Source organism: Schistocerca piceifrons, chromosome 2 (assembly GCF_021461385.2).
Source record: "Schistocerca piceifrons isolate TAMUIC-IGC-003096 chromosome 2, iqSchPice1.1, whole genome shotgun sequence".
NCBI lineage: Eukaryota > Metazoa > Arthropoda > Insecta > Orthoptera > Acrididae > Schistocerca > Schistocerca piceifrons.
Genome location: NC_060139.1, coordinates 300,082,968 through 300,099,342, shown reverse-complemented (window position 1 = coordinate 300,099,342; position 16,375 = coordinate 300,082,968). Strand labels below are relative to the sequence as shown.

The 16,375-nt window shown below is 42.6% G+C and overlaps 2 long non-coding RNA genes across 2 annotated transcripts in view; one reads left to right on the top strand and one right to left on the bottom strand.

Annotated features, from left to right (window-relative positions):
- LOC124777605 overlaps positions 1 to 16,375 on the top strand; it is a 277,536-nt gene that overhangs the window by 47,548 nt on the left and 213,613 nt on the right. The gene's annotated exons all lie outside the window — the stretch shown is intronic.
- LOC124777604 lies at positions 984 to 11,195 on the bottom strand. The gene is made up of 3 exons (XR_007015755.1): positions 11,058 to 11,195; positions 6,400 to 6,633; positions 984 to 1,822 (listed from the first exon to the last, which is right to left on the bottom strand). It is a non-coding gene; the product is annotated as an uncharacterized LOC124777604 (long non-coding RNA).

The following is a 16,375-nucleotide window of genomic DNA, read 5'->3' as shown; positions in this document are numbered from 1 at the left end:
AACCCTTGTGAGGCTAAATGAGTAGCTACCTGACTGAGCAGTAGCGACTTCGGTCAGGAAAGTTAACAACGACTGGGAGAGTGGTGTGGTGACCTTACGCCCCTCTAAATCCGCATACAGTGTCGCCATGGACTGAGGATCACAAGGCTGTCTGCTGGTACCGTTGGGCTTCAGAGTCTATGGGGAAAGAGTAGAAGTAGTAGTAGTAGTAGGAGGAGGAGGAGGAAGAGGAGCATAGTATTCTTCCCACTACACTGTATACGCAAAATACATAACATTCGGTTATATTCTGTCCTCCCTGGTGTGGTGATTTTAAATGGCACCAGTATACAGCCGGCCAGTGTGGCCGAGCGGTTCTAGGCGCTTCAGTCTGGAACCACGCGACCGCTACGGTCGCAGGTTCGAATCCTGCCTCGGGCATGGATGTGTGTGATGTCCTTAGGTTAGTTAGGTTTAAGTAGTTCTAAATTCTAGGTGACTGATGACCTCAGATGTTAAGTCTCATAGTGCTCAGAGCCATTTGAACAAGTACACAGGGTGTATCGCAGTTCATGGAGTAAATTCATATGGTTGAAGGTACACCATACTAGAAGGAAAAAGTCCCAGTAAACATGGAATCTAAAACGCATTTCTTAAGAGCTGTGAACACTGCTTCATCTTCGATACTGTGAAACAAATCGCTTCTACTGTAAGCTCCTTGCTTTCCATATTTTCGGAACAGGTAGTATCTACCAGCACAAGAAAGAAAAGCCCTGTAAATATGGACTCGAAAGTGGTCAAAACTTTTACTTCAATATACTTGATTAACTGTTACTGAATTAATAGCAAATTACTTTATTTCAGAAATGATACAAAATCATTAAAGTGCATAAAATATTCAGAGCAACTGTAAGTCCCGATAGGATTATGCAGGCGAAGTACATTAAAGGACTGAAAAGTCCCAAAAGAATCATACAGCTAGGATTATTGCTTCTGGTGATACTTATAAAGGCATTTCTTTTTTCATTAACACACAAAAAATATTTCGCCCTCAACTCTTTAATGGGATCTGGATTCCACCTTTGTACATAAGCAAAATTCACATCTGCCCCTTGAATCGACAAATTTTGATCATTAAGATCCTGTATTCTTAAAATGTAAATGCTGTCTTTCTTCTCCTTGGAGTTGAAAGAGGAGAATTTTCATCCTTTTTGGGCCATCCACGTCTTTTGGAAATTTTGTTTCCAATTGTGAGTCGGACAGGCGTAATTCTACGTTTGAAATCAATCAGTTGAAGTTTCCTTTTGCTTCACTGCATGGAATATAGGAATTCACAAGGGTCATTTGCACCGTTTCACAAAACAGTCTGTATGAATATTTCTTACTTTCTGTCTATTTAATAAGAAAACCTCACCATGTCAGGTTTATCCATGCTACCCGTGTGTTCATTATATTCCTGTATAACTGTCAGTGCCCCACTTAAATCTTTGTTCCAACTGTCTGGGTTCTAGATACAATGCATACTTTAAAAAAAGTGAAATGCACGATTGTTCAACCACATTCTGTGAAGCACTAGCACATAGCTGAAGAGATACCTTTCGAATATTTTCTTCATTATCCTCCCTCTTCCTCATCAGTTGTTATTTCAGATTCTGTAATATTTTGTGAAGTACTAGCGCACGCTGAAGAGTTTTTACATTATTATGTCGTGGAGTGCTACACATCATTACAAGTTCACTGTCATCACGACATTCAGATGTTTGTCAATATAATCTGAAAAATTTTCTAATTTAGTATGAATTTCTTCATCGGTAAGACCTCTGGTGTAATAGGTAGCCGAAGCCTGAAACAAAAAAAAAAAAAATTACTAAGTTCACTAATGTTTTACACATCGTGCATTATTTCTATTGTTTTTTATAAAATGAAATGCCATATTCTCCTCAGAAAGGTTAAGTTTTTATTTACAGAAGACCTGCGAGCAGAAAAAGCAAAGTATTCAAAAGTCAATGCAGCCCCAGCTTGTAAAGTCATTGCCCTGGTCTTGACGGGACTGCTATGTCTGTCACATTTTCGTTATAATTAAATATTACAAGGGCACTATATTAAGATTTCATCCAAATTAACATTAGTACGTATAAAGGTAACTGTGCACAAATTATCACTCACCTTAGTTCACATATAAACATACAGGTCTAAAGGGGTTTTGATTTTTATTATTCCGCGCAGAATGTCCAGTGATGCACAAATCCTGCCAGTAAATAAAGGGTTAAAAGCTACCAGCACATTTATAACAGGAGATATTTGTTTCACAGAGACGAATGCGGAGAAGTGCTCATAACTCTTGAGCTATAAGTTTAAGGACCTTGTTTACTGAGACTTATTTGCTTCTAATATTGTGTACATTCAACTGTATTCGTTCACGCCATTACTTATGATACACCCTGAACATAGTGATGCAATGGTCAGATGGCGATCTTCAAACCTTCTCTGTTTTTTCCACTGAACTACCCACGCAAGTCTCCAAGAGGAGAAAGTTATTAGTATCTTCTTAATCAATCCATTCCGCTTTTCCGACTAAACGCAAAGGTAAACACCACTTAGGCGTTAGATCTGTTCCGACAAGTCGACTGTTGCCTGAATGACAGTACGAGGAGCGATCCACGGTCGTGGGATACGTTATCAGCACGTCGGCGATCCCTCCAGCTGTTATCGCTAGTAAGTAAATGTCACGACGACGATGTACCAGACCTTCATGCCTTGGATAAATCCGAGGAGATATCGGGATCGAACCCGGATCCTTCCACACCGAAGGCAGTGTCACTAATCGTTCGCCTATGAAGACGACAAAATAAGTAAATATTATAGTAAATTTAGATGTAAGAGGATGCTTAGGCTTCCGCGACCGGTGTCAGCCTGATTAAAAGCGTTTTGGTTATACAGTATAAGGCAAACACTGGCCTGAAGAAGGTCGCTGCAGCTCGGTCGAAACGACGGTGCATTTTACTTGGTTAAGTATTTTATGAGATGATGCGGCAGTATATACACAATGCATTTAGTGAGACGTAATATGCTGTCTGGTCGCCAGTTGTATCCGCTAGTTTAATTTTCGAAGCTTTTCCTTCACCAAAGAAGATGAAGTAAATATTCCAGAATTCAAATCAAGAACAACTGACAACACGAGTAACTTAGAAGCAGATATCCTCGGAGTAATGAAGCAAATTAAATCACTTAATAAAAGCAAGTCTTCCGGTACAGACTGTATACCAGTTAAGTTCCTTTCAGAGTATGCTGATGGAATAGGTCCATACTTAACAATCGTATAAAACCGCTCGCTCGACAGAAGATCCGTACCCAAAGCCCGGAAAGTTGCATAGGTCACACCAATATTCAAGAAAGGTAGTAGGAATAATCCACTAAATTACTGACCCATATCATTAACGTTGTTGGAACATATATTGTGTTCGAGGATTATGAATTACCTCGAAGAGAGTGGTCTATTGACACACAGTCAACACGAATTTAGAAAACATACTTCTTGTGAAACACAACTAGCTCTTTACACACCCTGGCCGCTGTGGCCGAGCGGTTCTAGACGCTTCAATCCGGAATAGCGCTGCTGCTACGGTCGCAGCTTCGAATCCTGCCTCGGGCATGGATGTGTGTGATGTCCTTAGGTCAGTTAGGTTTAAGTAGTTTTAAGTCTAGGGGACTGACGAACTCAGATGTTAAGTCCCATAGTGCTTAGAGCCATTTGAACCATTTCTTTACACACACGAAGTGTTGAGTGCTACTAACAGGGAATTTAGAACTGATTCTGTGTTTCTTGATATCCAAAAGACTTTCAACACTGTACCATACAAGCGGCTTGTGGTGAAATTGCGTGCTCAGTTATGTGTCTAGATCCGTGATTTTCTGCCAGAGAAGTCACTGTTCATAGTTATTGACGGAAAATCATCAAGTAAAAGAGAAGTGATTTCTGGTGTTCCCCAAGGTATAGTTACAGGGCCTTTGCTATTCCTTATCTGTATAAACGATTTAGAAGACAATCTGAGGAACCGTCTTAGGCTGTTTGCAGTTGATGCCGTCGTTTATCGTCTAGTAAAGTCATCAGAAGATCAAAACAAATTGCAAAAAGATTTAGAAAAGATATATGAATGGTGCGAAAATGGGCAATTGACCCTAAATAATGAAAAATGTGAGTTCATCCACATGAATGCCAAAAGGAATCAGTTAAACTTCGGTTGCACGGTAAATCAGTCTAATTTAAAGGCCGCAAATTCAACTAAATACCTAGGAATGACGATTACGAACAATTTGAATTGGAAAGAAAACATACAAAATGTTGAGGGAAGGGCAAAACAAAGACTGCGCTTTATTGGCAGGACACTGTAACTGATCTGCTAAAGAGACTGCCTACACTAGGCCTGTCCGTCCCCTTTTCGAGTACTGCTGCACTGTCTGGAATCCTTAAGAGAAAAGGTTAACGGAGTACATCGAGAAAGTTCAAAGAAAAGCATAACATTTTCTACTATCGCGAATTAGAGGAGACAGTGTCACGGACATGATACACGTTTTGGGATGGACACCATTAAAATAAAGGCGTTTTTCGTTGAGGCAGAATCTTTTCGCGAGATTTCAATCATCAACTTTCTCCTCCGAATGCCAAAATGCTTTGTTGACCGATATAGGGAAAAGCGATCGCCATAATAAAGTGAATCAGAGCTCGTACGGAGAGATATAGGTGTTCGTTTTTTTTTTTTTTCTGCTCCATGTTCGAGAGTGGAATAATAAAGAATTATAGAAAAGGTGGTTCGATGAACCCTCTGCCAGGCACTTAATTGTGATCTGTGGAGTGTCCATGTGGATGTAGATGTGGTCCCTTCTACATATGTGGTGCGACAGAACTGTGTTTGGTTACTCTACACAGTCCGGCATTGCCATTCTTGACATCTGCGTGCATATTTTACACGTTTACTTCGTGCCTTCACCAGTGTGCTTTAAAAACATGTTTAAAATACGAAACGAAACCACCGATGAAAATGTTTCGCAAATAAAAAATACGGAACGTATCTGGCGACCAAACAAGCAGCCTTTTATTTAGTCGCTGAGACGGAATTTATACACTAAGTAGTTATAAATAATAAGGGACAGGGAGATTTCGCGGAGACGATAATGTGAAAAGTAACGCGAAATTGTCGGTTTTTGAGAAATAACGCAAAGTCGGCGATGTTACCGAAATATCGTGGGATTTGTCCTTTTATCATACAAAAAATGTTATAAATCTGAAACTGTATTTTCCCTTCTTTTTTCCTCAAGGCTCAAGTTGATGTACAGTCTTAAAATTATAGTTCGTTTTTCAAGTAATAAACAGCCTGGGAGTAACAATCCAGAGCGACCGTAAGCGGCATGAGCACATAAAGGAAATAACAGCAAAGACATATGCCAGATAGATTGACGGGAACAGCCTTAAGGAAACGTAACTCATCTACGAAAAAATGGCTTACAAGAAACTTGTTCGGCCGATTTTTTAGTATTATTTATCAATCTGGGGCCCTTACCAGGTAGGAATGACAGATAGGATCCAACGAAGACAATCGCGTTTCGTCACGGCATCGTTTGGTCGGCGCGAGAGAGTGTCAGGAATGCTCAACGAACTCTACAGACGCTACAAGAGAAGTATTGAGTATCACGGAAAGGCTTACTATTGAAATTTCATAAGAATATTTTCCGGGAAGAGCCGGACAGCATATTACTTCCTCCCATACACGTCTCGCAAAATAACCACGACGAGAAAATTCGTGAAATTAGAGCTAATACATTGGTTATCGATGATAATTCTTCCCACGCGCTACTCGCGAGTGGATCAGGATTGGAGGGCTCAGTTAGTGGTACAAGAAGTGCCCTCTGTCAAACATAGTAATGTAGCTTGCGGAGTATTGGTGTAGGCCTGGATGTAGATGACGTGACGTCAAAAATAGCAGCGAAACTGGCAAAATATAGCATCGAAATTGACAAAAATAGCACCGAACTTGACAGAAAAACCGAAATTGGCCAAAAAATAGCACCGAAATTAGACAAAAAGTAGCTCCGAAACTGGACAGAAATAACACGGAAAAGGGAAAAAATAACACCAAAATTGGCAAATAAAGTCACGAATTTGGCTATAAAATAAAACGATTTTTTCTCGTCCTGCTAATAACCAGTTTGGCGACTAATAACGACAGAAAAGTCATAAAATGAAAGATATGTAGTTCATTATTTGTGGAAATACAAGTCAGAGTTTATTTGTGCTCAGTTTAGGAAAATACCTAACAACAGCATCCAGGATTCAGTGTATCTCAAAATACGATGTCATAAGAGACTGGGATTCACAGAGCGTCATCGTAAATCATTGTTTTGCAGGGCGTACGGAGTAATTACCTGACGCGACCTCTCATTCAGCTCGGTTCACATCAGTGGTACCCCAGATGTAGCAATGTTGTCACTACGCAGCCATCGGTGTGACGAAACTGCAGCTCTGCAGCTGCCACGTGAGACCGCAGGCGGCTTTGTCAGTGGAGCCACAAAGCGTTGCAGACTAGGTTGTCCATGTGACCGGGGACTCCACGCTGTCGCTGCTGCTTGCTGACCCTTTTCCGTGACTCGCAGCACCATCTGGAACAGTTTTACCACAACTGTAGGTATGCTCATTCAGGATACAAGACCTTTATTACGTATTAACGTTATCGTCAGAATAAGGTATGGTACTTTTTGAGGTACCATATGTTGAGTTCTCTTCCCGCTCTACTCAGAGCGCCCATAAGTCCCAACACACACACACACTCCGCTCTACTCAGGTATGAATAACTACTGCTTATATGCGTCTGTTCCAGCTGTTGTTATTTCACTTTTATGTAACGGCTCCAGCTGGAATGATCTGTGAGCTAAAGAAAATTCCCATAGTCTACAATAAGATGTGAAATATACTAACTACACCGTCCGTTCACGTTAGGGTGACCATCACCAACGTTCGACGTCAACGTGCAACAACCAGTCACAAATGTCGGGTGGCAGTACTAGCAGCGCAGGGTACATAAAACATGTCAGGGGAGGGGAGGGGGGGACGTGGAAAACAATGCAGTTGGTGTCGTATTGCTATCTGACGTCCAGAAGAGCATAATCACTAGATTTCTGATTGAAGCACTTTGGAAACATCTAAGCACCCTGCAACAGTAGTCATAAGGGTCCAGGCTGGAGGAGGGAGCGTTGTGTTCTGAGAAACATTTTTGTGCCATTTCCTTGGTGATCTCGTTATTATGGAAGGCACTATGGATCAACACAAGTATGCATCTGTCCTTGAGGCACCATGCTCACTCCTACATGCAGGTTTTTTATGCTCGGCACAACGGCATCTAACGGCAGGACAATGCAGAGTGTCAGTAGCTCGCAGTGCACGTGCATCGTTCGTAGATCACGAGAATGAATTTAGCGTACTCCCTAGCCACCAAAGTCTACGAATTTAAATCCAGTCGAGAATCTGTGGTACCAGCTCTATAGCATGGTTCGCGCCATGGGCCGTCGATGAGAAGTGCAGCGCATCTGGCCATAGCACTAGAGTGGCTTGGTTGCACATCCCTGTCGGTATATCCCAGAACGTCAAGTCTCGCAACGGTCCGCGCTCCAAAAGGTGTTTATTTACGTCTCCGACAGGTGATCACGTTGATGTGGTTGCCGAGATAGTATTGTCCTCAAGAGAGCATAGATGGGAGATTTCCGACTGGACTCATCCTGTTCATTCTCGAACAGTAATTCCAGCAGTGCAGTCAGCCCAGAGAAGGTGGTATTTATATTGTTCTGTGAGGAAATCATATCGGAGACAAATTAGAGGACATAATCTTGTCCCATCGCCAGTCTTGAACGTGCACAGCCATGTTTACTGCTATCCGCAAATGATTAAGAGTATTCTGATATGAGCCTAAACGTCATATACACTGAAGCGCCTAAGATACTGGTATAGGCATGCGTATTCAAACACAGAGATATATAAGTAGACACAATACGGCCCTGCGGTCGGCAACGCGTATATTTTACAAGTGTCCGGCGCAGTTGTTAGATCGGTTGCTGCTGCTACAGTCGCGCGTTATCAAGGTGTGAGTTTGAACGCGGTGTTATAGTCGACAGACGACCGATGGGACACAGCATCTCCGAGGCAGCGATGAAGTGGGGAGTTTTCCGTCCAACCTTTTCGCGAGTGTACTGTGAATATCAGGGATCCTGTAAAACATCAAATCTGCGACATCGCTGCGGCCGGAAAAAGATCCTGCAAAAACGAACCAACGACGACTGAAGGGGATCGTTCAACGTAACAAATTGCTGTAGATTTCAGTGCTGAGCCATCAACAAGCGTAAGCGTGAGAACCATGCAACGAAACATCATCGATATAGGCTTTCGGTGCCCTTAGGCCCACTCGTGTACCCTTCATGATTGCACGATACAAAGCTTTACGCCTTGCCTAGGCCCGTCAACATCGACATTCGACTGTTGATGACTGGAAAAATGTTGCCCGATCGGACGAGTCTCGTTTCAAATTGTATCGAGCGGATGGCCGTAAACAGCTGTGGAGAAAACCTCATGAACCCATGGACCCTGCATGTCATAGGGGACTGTTCAAGCTGATGGAGGCTTTGTAAAAGTGTGGATTCTTTGCAGATGGATTGATATGGGACCCTTCATTCGTCTAGATACGACTCTGACAGGTGACACATACGTAAGCATCCTGTCTGATCACATGTACCCATTCAAGTCTGTTTTGCATTCCGACGGACTTGAGCAAATCCAGCAAGACAATGCAACACCCCACACGTCCGGAATTGCTACAGAGTGGTTCCAGCAACTCTCTTCTGTGTTTAAACACTTCCGCTGGTTACCAAACTCCCGAGACATGAACATTATTGAGCATATCTGGGATTCTTTTGCGACGTTCTGTTCGGAAGAGATCTCCACTCCCTCGTACTCCACGGATTTATAGACAGCCCTACAAGATTCTTGGTATCAATTGCCTCCAGCACTCCACATTAGCCGCAAATGTCGCAGCGGTCGTGTGTGGCCTGTCAGTGTCATGCTGAAGGATGTTCCATGTATGGACAAACTCTTCGAACTGGAGACTCGATTACAGCACCCTGTTTCTGACCCACCGACATAGTTACGTTACACACTGCCATATTACACGATACAAATCGTAACCTTCGAACGACACATGAAAAATAAAGATGTGGCATGTTAATAACGTTTGTTTTATTTAAGAAGTGTAATATTGATGCATTAATTTCTTCTGAAAGCGGTGCTGATATTCAAGACAATAAAAGCGGGTTAAAAGCTGTGAGCTATCTGGGGAAGTTAACCTTGCATTACTGAGCAACTGTTTCACCAGGTATCCAGTCTAGCTTACCAAATTCCCAACTAGACTAACATTAATTATAATCTTACGATAACCGGTGATATATGCATATGAAAAGACAATTTAAATAAAAAGAAATAAATCAGTTTATATTTGGACATTTATTTTAACATTGATCATTGTTCCGTTAAAATTTGAGCGTATTAAACTTGATTCATAACTAAACTGGTGCCTTATTTAGGATTGTGAAAAGGTGAGTTTGTAATCTCACGGAACACATCATATATGGAGCCAAGATTGGGAGACTGCATACAACACTGCATTCATAAAATAACACACGAAGAACGTTGAAACATATGCAGGAGGAAATTAACCACAACCAACCGATTCAATTTTCACCCAAAGAAGTTACGTTCGTAGCGCAATCCTGTCCGTCATGAAATTACCACACCCTGGTATGCTAAATTCATACTAACTCTCTGTGAATTCTTCCCGAAAAGAATAGCTGAGGGCTACTTTGATGGTTACACTACATGCTTACACAAAGAGTGTAACTCCACAATAATTTTAATAATTAAAATAAATTACATCGAAACGCAAATTACAAAAGAAAAACCTTAAACTGGTTACTATCGTCTTACTATTTACCTGATGGGTCAAACAATTGTATAAGTACGTGGTACTGGTCTCACAAAGTACACCCCGCGTGGGTTGAACATAAAGAAAAGTTGCTATATTGAAAAATATTGTCAAGACGAGACGTTATAATCTCACGCACATTCGCATTTAACATTGATGATCTTAGTTAGAGTTACGGATCATCCACACGTGGTTCCACTTTACTCACAAAGTGGTGACAAAGCAACTACTGGAAGATATTCTGAACTTCACACTCGAATTACACTGCGTTGCAACTTAAGATAAGATTAGATGTTTTAGATCTAAACCTGAAATAAAGGTGATTAAATTTTCAGTTAGGCTGAACTTAAGAAATCCATTGCCCTACGGACTTTGAAGAGACGCGCTTAGCCGGAGATCTTACCACTTCAGACGCTGGGCGCGGACAGACTGGCGTGGACCCTTACCGAGGGTGCTTTTCAGATACAAACGGAAGTGACCAGAGAGGCAGCTTCCTATACCAACATGACAAGGGGGGACAGGACCATGCTAAGAATAGAAACCTCTTTGCTTTTAGAAAGCGTAGCTACCTGTTCCGACGTTGGTCCTACTCTAGCAGACAGGCTTGTCTGCTACCATCAAGCATGCAACTAGAAATACATTTGCTCATTCATCCTCTCACACAGAAGGGAAGGGGGATGACAGTGTCTTATCATATACAGTATATAAAAGAAAGTGGATGTAGGTTCCGTATGAGACTGTGTGACATGAATTACATATAAACTGTATTTTAAAGTGTAGTAGTGTGACAGATCGTTCTTGATTATGTGTTAAAGTAACACGTTCCACTGCTCAGTCTCCTCCCAGATAGTCAGAAACACCACAGTAAATTTATAAGTGGAATGTATGCCGTAAATGACAACAGTTTTAAAACATTAACATGAAAGGAATCCTACAGAGACCTTTCAGAAGCTGTAAGAGTTTCCGCATAAAAAATTCGGAGGCATCACTTTTCAGCCCCCTCTCGTAGTAGCGTTATGCGTCCTTCAGACCGTCCAGTAAACTGATGATAGCTGTACTTACAAACTTGATCCGCGCAGACACTTGTGAGACTGTCTGCAGCTGTAGGCTCGTGGCTGGTATCCAGCTGATCCCAGTGGACTGCTGCTGCTCTTCCGTGTCATGCCACAGCCGCAAACAGTCAACTGATAATCCCACCGCGGGCAGCCCGCTTCTCGGGTGATCGACACCAGGCGGTACTGGCGCCAGCGTCGCCGCTCGTCAGCGCTTATCGCAGCCTCGGCAGCTGAGGAAGGCCCGGCCTACCGTGGCGCCAGCTGACATCCTTGTGCCAGTTGCTCGCCTGGCCGGCCCGTGCGAGCGTGGGACGGACTGTGCGGAACCTGCGGGGACACCAGCAGCGCCTCTCTCTCGTCACGCTCTGCTACTCTTATCCACGTCTTATTTACTTCCTTTTTACGGTGTACATTATCGGCACTGGAAAGAACAGGACCATTGACATCACAGTACTACCTCGACTTTTGACAAAGATTCAAGGCAAGGGAGAAAACAACTGGCTTGGTACTTACTGCAGAAAACTACCTTAGTATTCTAATGTTGGGCTGTCGGCATATACGTAAATTTAAATCAGGCCCTCACCCTTATAAGCCTGCTACTTTTTTTTTTTTTTTTTAACATCTGAGGTCATCAGTCCCCTAGACTTAGAACTACTTAAACCTAACTAAACTAAGGACATCACACACATCCACACCCAGGCAGGATTCGAACCTGCGACCGTAGCAGCATCGCGGTTCCGGACTGCAGCGCCTAGAACCGCTCGGCCACAGTGGCCGGCCGTATTCAAGAGGTGGGGACGCTTACATAAGGCAAGGGTGGAAATGAGAGCATAAATGAATATTTGAGTAAATTTAAGACAACAGTTACTTCTAGAACTTTCAGAACCTGGTTCGGAGGAAGAGCAGCTTATCTTCCTTGTAGGGGAACGAAGCGCCAGTGAGGATGCATGCCTCAGTCTGATAGCCAAAGACTTATACACACAAAAATCTGATATACTCAAAAGGTATGGCGCAAATTTAATGTCTTACGGGATTTTAATTAATTAAGATATTCACATCATCTATGGCTTATGCTACACACTACCTCACAAAGTTTTTATGCTGTTCGATCAGTTTGAACATGTGCACTGTTGGTGGCACGCAAACAAACCCAGTGTGCGTTCAGACTCCGTCCACACACGGCGCAACGTATCCACATCAGTTGGGGCAACGGCAGCAACGATTCAGTTCTTTTAGTCACTGATGTAACTGACAGGCTTTTGGTAGACTCTGTCCCTGGCATAGCCCCATTGAAGGAAGTCCATCGGTGTACTGTCAGACGACCTGGGAGAGCAGGCAACTGGATCATTCCTGCCAATCCAGCCATCATCTCTGAGCCCATCTTGTAGCGAAATGAGTTTGTCTTGGCAGTCAGGCCGGCCTTAGTGGCCGAGCGGTTCTAGGCGCTTCAGTCCGAAACTGCGCGGCTACGACGGTCGCAGGTTCGAATCCTGCCTCGTGCATGGATGTGTGTGATGTCCTTAGGTTAGTTATGTTTAAGTAGTTCTAAGTCTAGGGGACTGATGACCTCAGATGTTAAGTTCAAATGGTTCAAATGGCTTTGACCACTATGGGACTTAACTTCTGAGGTCATCAGTCCCCTAGAACTTAGAACTACTTAAACCTAAGGACATCACACACAACCATGCCCAAGGCAGGATTCGAACCTGCGACCGTAGCGGTCACGCGGTTCCAGACTGTAGCGCTTAGAACCGCTCGGCCACTCCGGCCGGCAGATGTTAAGTCCCATAGTGCTTAGACCCATTTTTTTCTTGGTGGTCAGCCAGTCGTGGCACCGCAAACATTTACAATATATCAAGGTAATTGTTAGAGTTATCTGTTACCGTTCCACAGTGCCATCAACCATCAAACGACACCACATTTTCACGTTCGGGCTGTCACGTAAATGTTCCGTCACGGTATGCAGATTGATTGTGCCCCGGATGCCAACATTCGGTTTGTTTACCTTACCACACATGTGGAATGTTGCTTCGTCAAAAAACGGGTTGGTTAGAAAATTTCCATCCTCCTCTAAACGGCGAAGAACGACTACAGCGCTGTGGCTTGTCGTCTGGTTTCAGTGCGTGTAGCAGTTGCATCTGTATATGTCCCTGAAGGACCTGGTGTACGGTTGCCGTATGCATTTGCAGTTCCTTTGACTTCCTCGAAACAAACTTCCACGGTGAACGTTGAAAAACGAACGACATCTGTACCGTGTCGGTTTTACTTCTTTCAGGTCGCCCAGTATAATGCTTCACATCAGTCCTTCCATTCTGCATAAAATTCCTGTATTATGGCTGTCCAGTTTTGTCTGAATAAACCATTCCACACACTGATCCTTTTCTTGAACCATTGTCATAATGCTTCACTAATCCGAGTTTGTCCGTCACGTAAGCCAAACATGGTGTGATAAGCAGAAGTCAGTCTTGGAGCCTCGACAGAACCGCTTACCTTCTGAGTTGTAAGGCATTCAAAAAATTGAAAACTGTGTCTTCTAATTGCAGTTCTGAAAGCCTCTGTTGACTGCCGTAACGCTTCACGTTCACTAATATTCTTACTGAAAGTTGAATTCAGAGTAAAGTTTGAGCCCGAATTATGAACTGATTGGAAAAATGATTTTGACTCCTTAATGGAAATAAAATATAGATGCTTAGTTAAAGTTATGCTCGTTAAGACTCAAAAGCACTAACGAACAAAAGATTACACTGAATCTCTAATGCTCCATGTGGTATACCATTCCACGACATATAAGAAACGGAACAAAGAATACCCTAGATACCTTAATGAATCACGAACACATTTAAACTAACGAAAATGTGATGTAGGAAATACGCCTACCGTACGGAAGAAGGAGTAAATACCTATTCTGTACCACTAGCACGGATCATGATCGACCTCGTTGAACAATGTCATTTAAATTCGACATAAGTGAAAGCGCATTTAAAGATCTGAAAAGTTGCAGACAGAACTGCGCTAATCTGGAAAATGCTTTCCGCTATCTCACCATACTTCTCGTAGTTCGTAGCCTGAGAACTGTCCACCGTTCAATGGAGCTCGCGACACAACCCGCACAGACCTGTGATTGGCTCGTGCCTACTGTTCCGAAGTATAGACCTATCAGACATGCCTTCACTCGAATAGTCAAAGACCGTAATACGTTAAGCAATCGATATCCATACGCTCCAGTTGTCTTTGTAACAGACTCCCGATTCATTATTCGCGTAAGAACGAAAGTCTTGAAAACTGTAATTTTAACGAACCACTTTCATTATGCCGAACAAAATCAAAACAACAGCTATTCGAGTATTATGGCAACTGGTTCGTTTTATGAGCAATGGGTAAATTTTACTAATATGTGAAGTACCCCAGTTATTACGGCTAAAACAGAAGTAAGATGACTTTAAAATACGGAGATGAGTCTGTTCAACCACCAAATATGGTCATGTTTCTCTAAAACTTTGCGTTTCTGTACAAACTACGCTTGAAGGCTAATGAATCTGAAGGCTAGAGAAACACAGCCACTGATGAAACAATTCTGCATAACAGAACATGACCAGAAGACAAGATGACAAGAGTCATACATGAAGTATTATTTGCCGAAAGCTGAAAACCTTGTTGAAGTAATACATGTTGACATATGTAGTACTTATGGAATCATATTTTCTAAAATAGACGTTCCTGTGTTTTTGTAAGTTCTTCCTTTATCTGTCATCAGACTACAAATGTCGAGTTTCCATTAATAGATTAAAAAAGTGCAGAAGGAGACTGCTCATGACAAAGCTCTGAATAATGTAATTACTGTGGATTTTGCTGTTCTACTACTGGAGTGTGGATACACTTATAATGATGTATTATATCCATGTGCTGCCGTTCTCAAATGTGCATACTGTTCCATTTCGTGGACTCGATGCCGTAGTAGGGAATATTCAAGCTCGAAAGGACACTAGCCAACAAATTTATGGCCAGATACCGAGCCGCCGGGATAGCCACGTGGTCTGGGGCGTCTTGTCACGGTCCGTGCGACTGCCCCCATCGGGGGTTCGAGTCCTCCCTCGGGCATGGATGTGTGTGTTGCCCATAGCTTAAGTTAGTTTAAGTTATATTCAGTAGGGTGTAGCCTTAGGGACCAATGACCTCAGGACTTTGATCCCATAAGACCTTACCACAAATTTCCTATTTTTCCAGATACCGACACACAACAGACAGACAGCTACTACTGACGAGACAAAGCTCATAACAAGTGTGATGAATTTAACTGCATGCCTACAATTTCTTATATTATGGGATACACATGTAATTTCCATCCTTACAATAACGCCCTAGTAAGATGGTAATGAGCATTCTGGACCATAAATTACCCTTTACCTTCGACCATGACCTAGGCCTTGGCTTAGACCTTGACCTTGACCTTGCCCTTGAAGACACTGCATAATCATTCCTCTCTTCTCCTTTCCCCTCCCCCTCATGTTCCTCCCTCTTCACCAGGCAGCCACTTGACAATGACTGAGGAGAGCTCAGTCGAAAGCTGGTGGGAATTTAACTATCTGACGCGGCTGGAAACCTGAGAAAATTTTATTAATTCATATCGCCGCGAAACCACGAATTCATACAGCCACAGTGAAGTATTATAATCAGACTATCAATTGGAATGTAGTTTCAGTAAATAAATAAATAAAAAATATTTAAAGATGTCAAAACTAACCCGCTTGTGCCATGTAACTCCTTCCCACTCTTTTCCAGCCATCATAGACTGACACGATCAGTTGGTGCAGTAGTCTTCTTATGAAAACTTTTATTCGTGTACCAAGACCGCTATGTTAACACATTAGTGAATAACTATTTTCAGCATTATAAATTGACATCCTCAGATCCATAAAACCGAGCAGTGGTAGTTACATAGTACAGTGATTTTAACTACTCTGTCACAAGAAGAATATACAATGTGCATACAAGGCCTCAACTTGCTTATGTACATTGTATGCTCCAGTGCACATTGGAAGTTACACTCAGTGTGACAACATCTTTGACAAGCCATGGCAGCAGTGCATGAGGACACAGATCCATCTGGCATTAATCTCCGGTTTTTAAAGAAAAAGATGAGCGACTAGGATGGTAATGAGGATTTTGAACCAAAAATGACCTTCGAACTTTGGCCTTTGTGTTTCTTACTTTCCAGGGTAGGGAAGTGACCTTTGGTCTTTGACCTTGGCCTTGGCCTTGGCCTCGGCCTCGACCCTGACCTCGACCACATTATGTAATCATGACTCTCCCTTCCCCTCTCCCCTG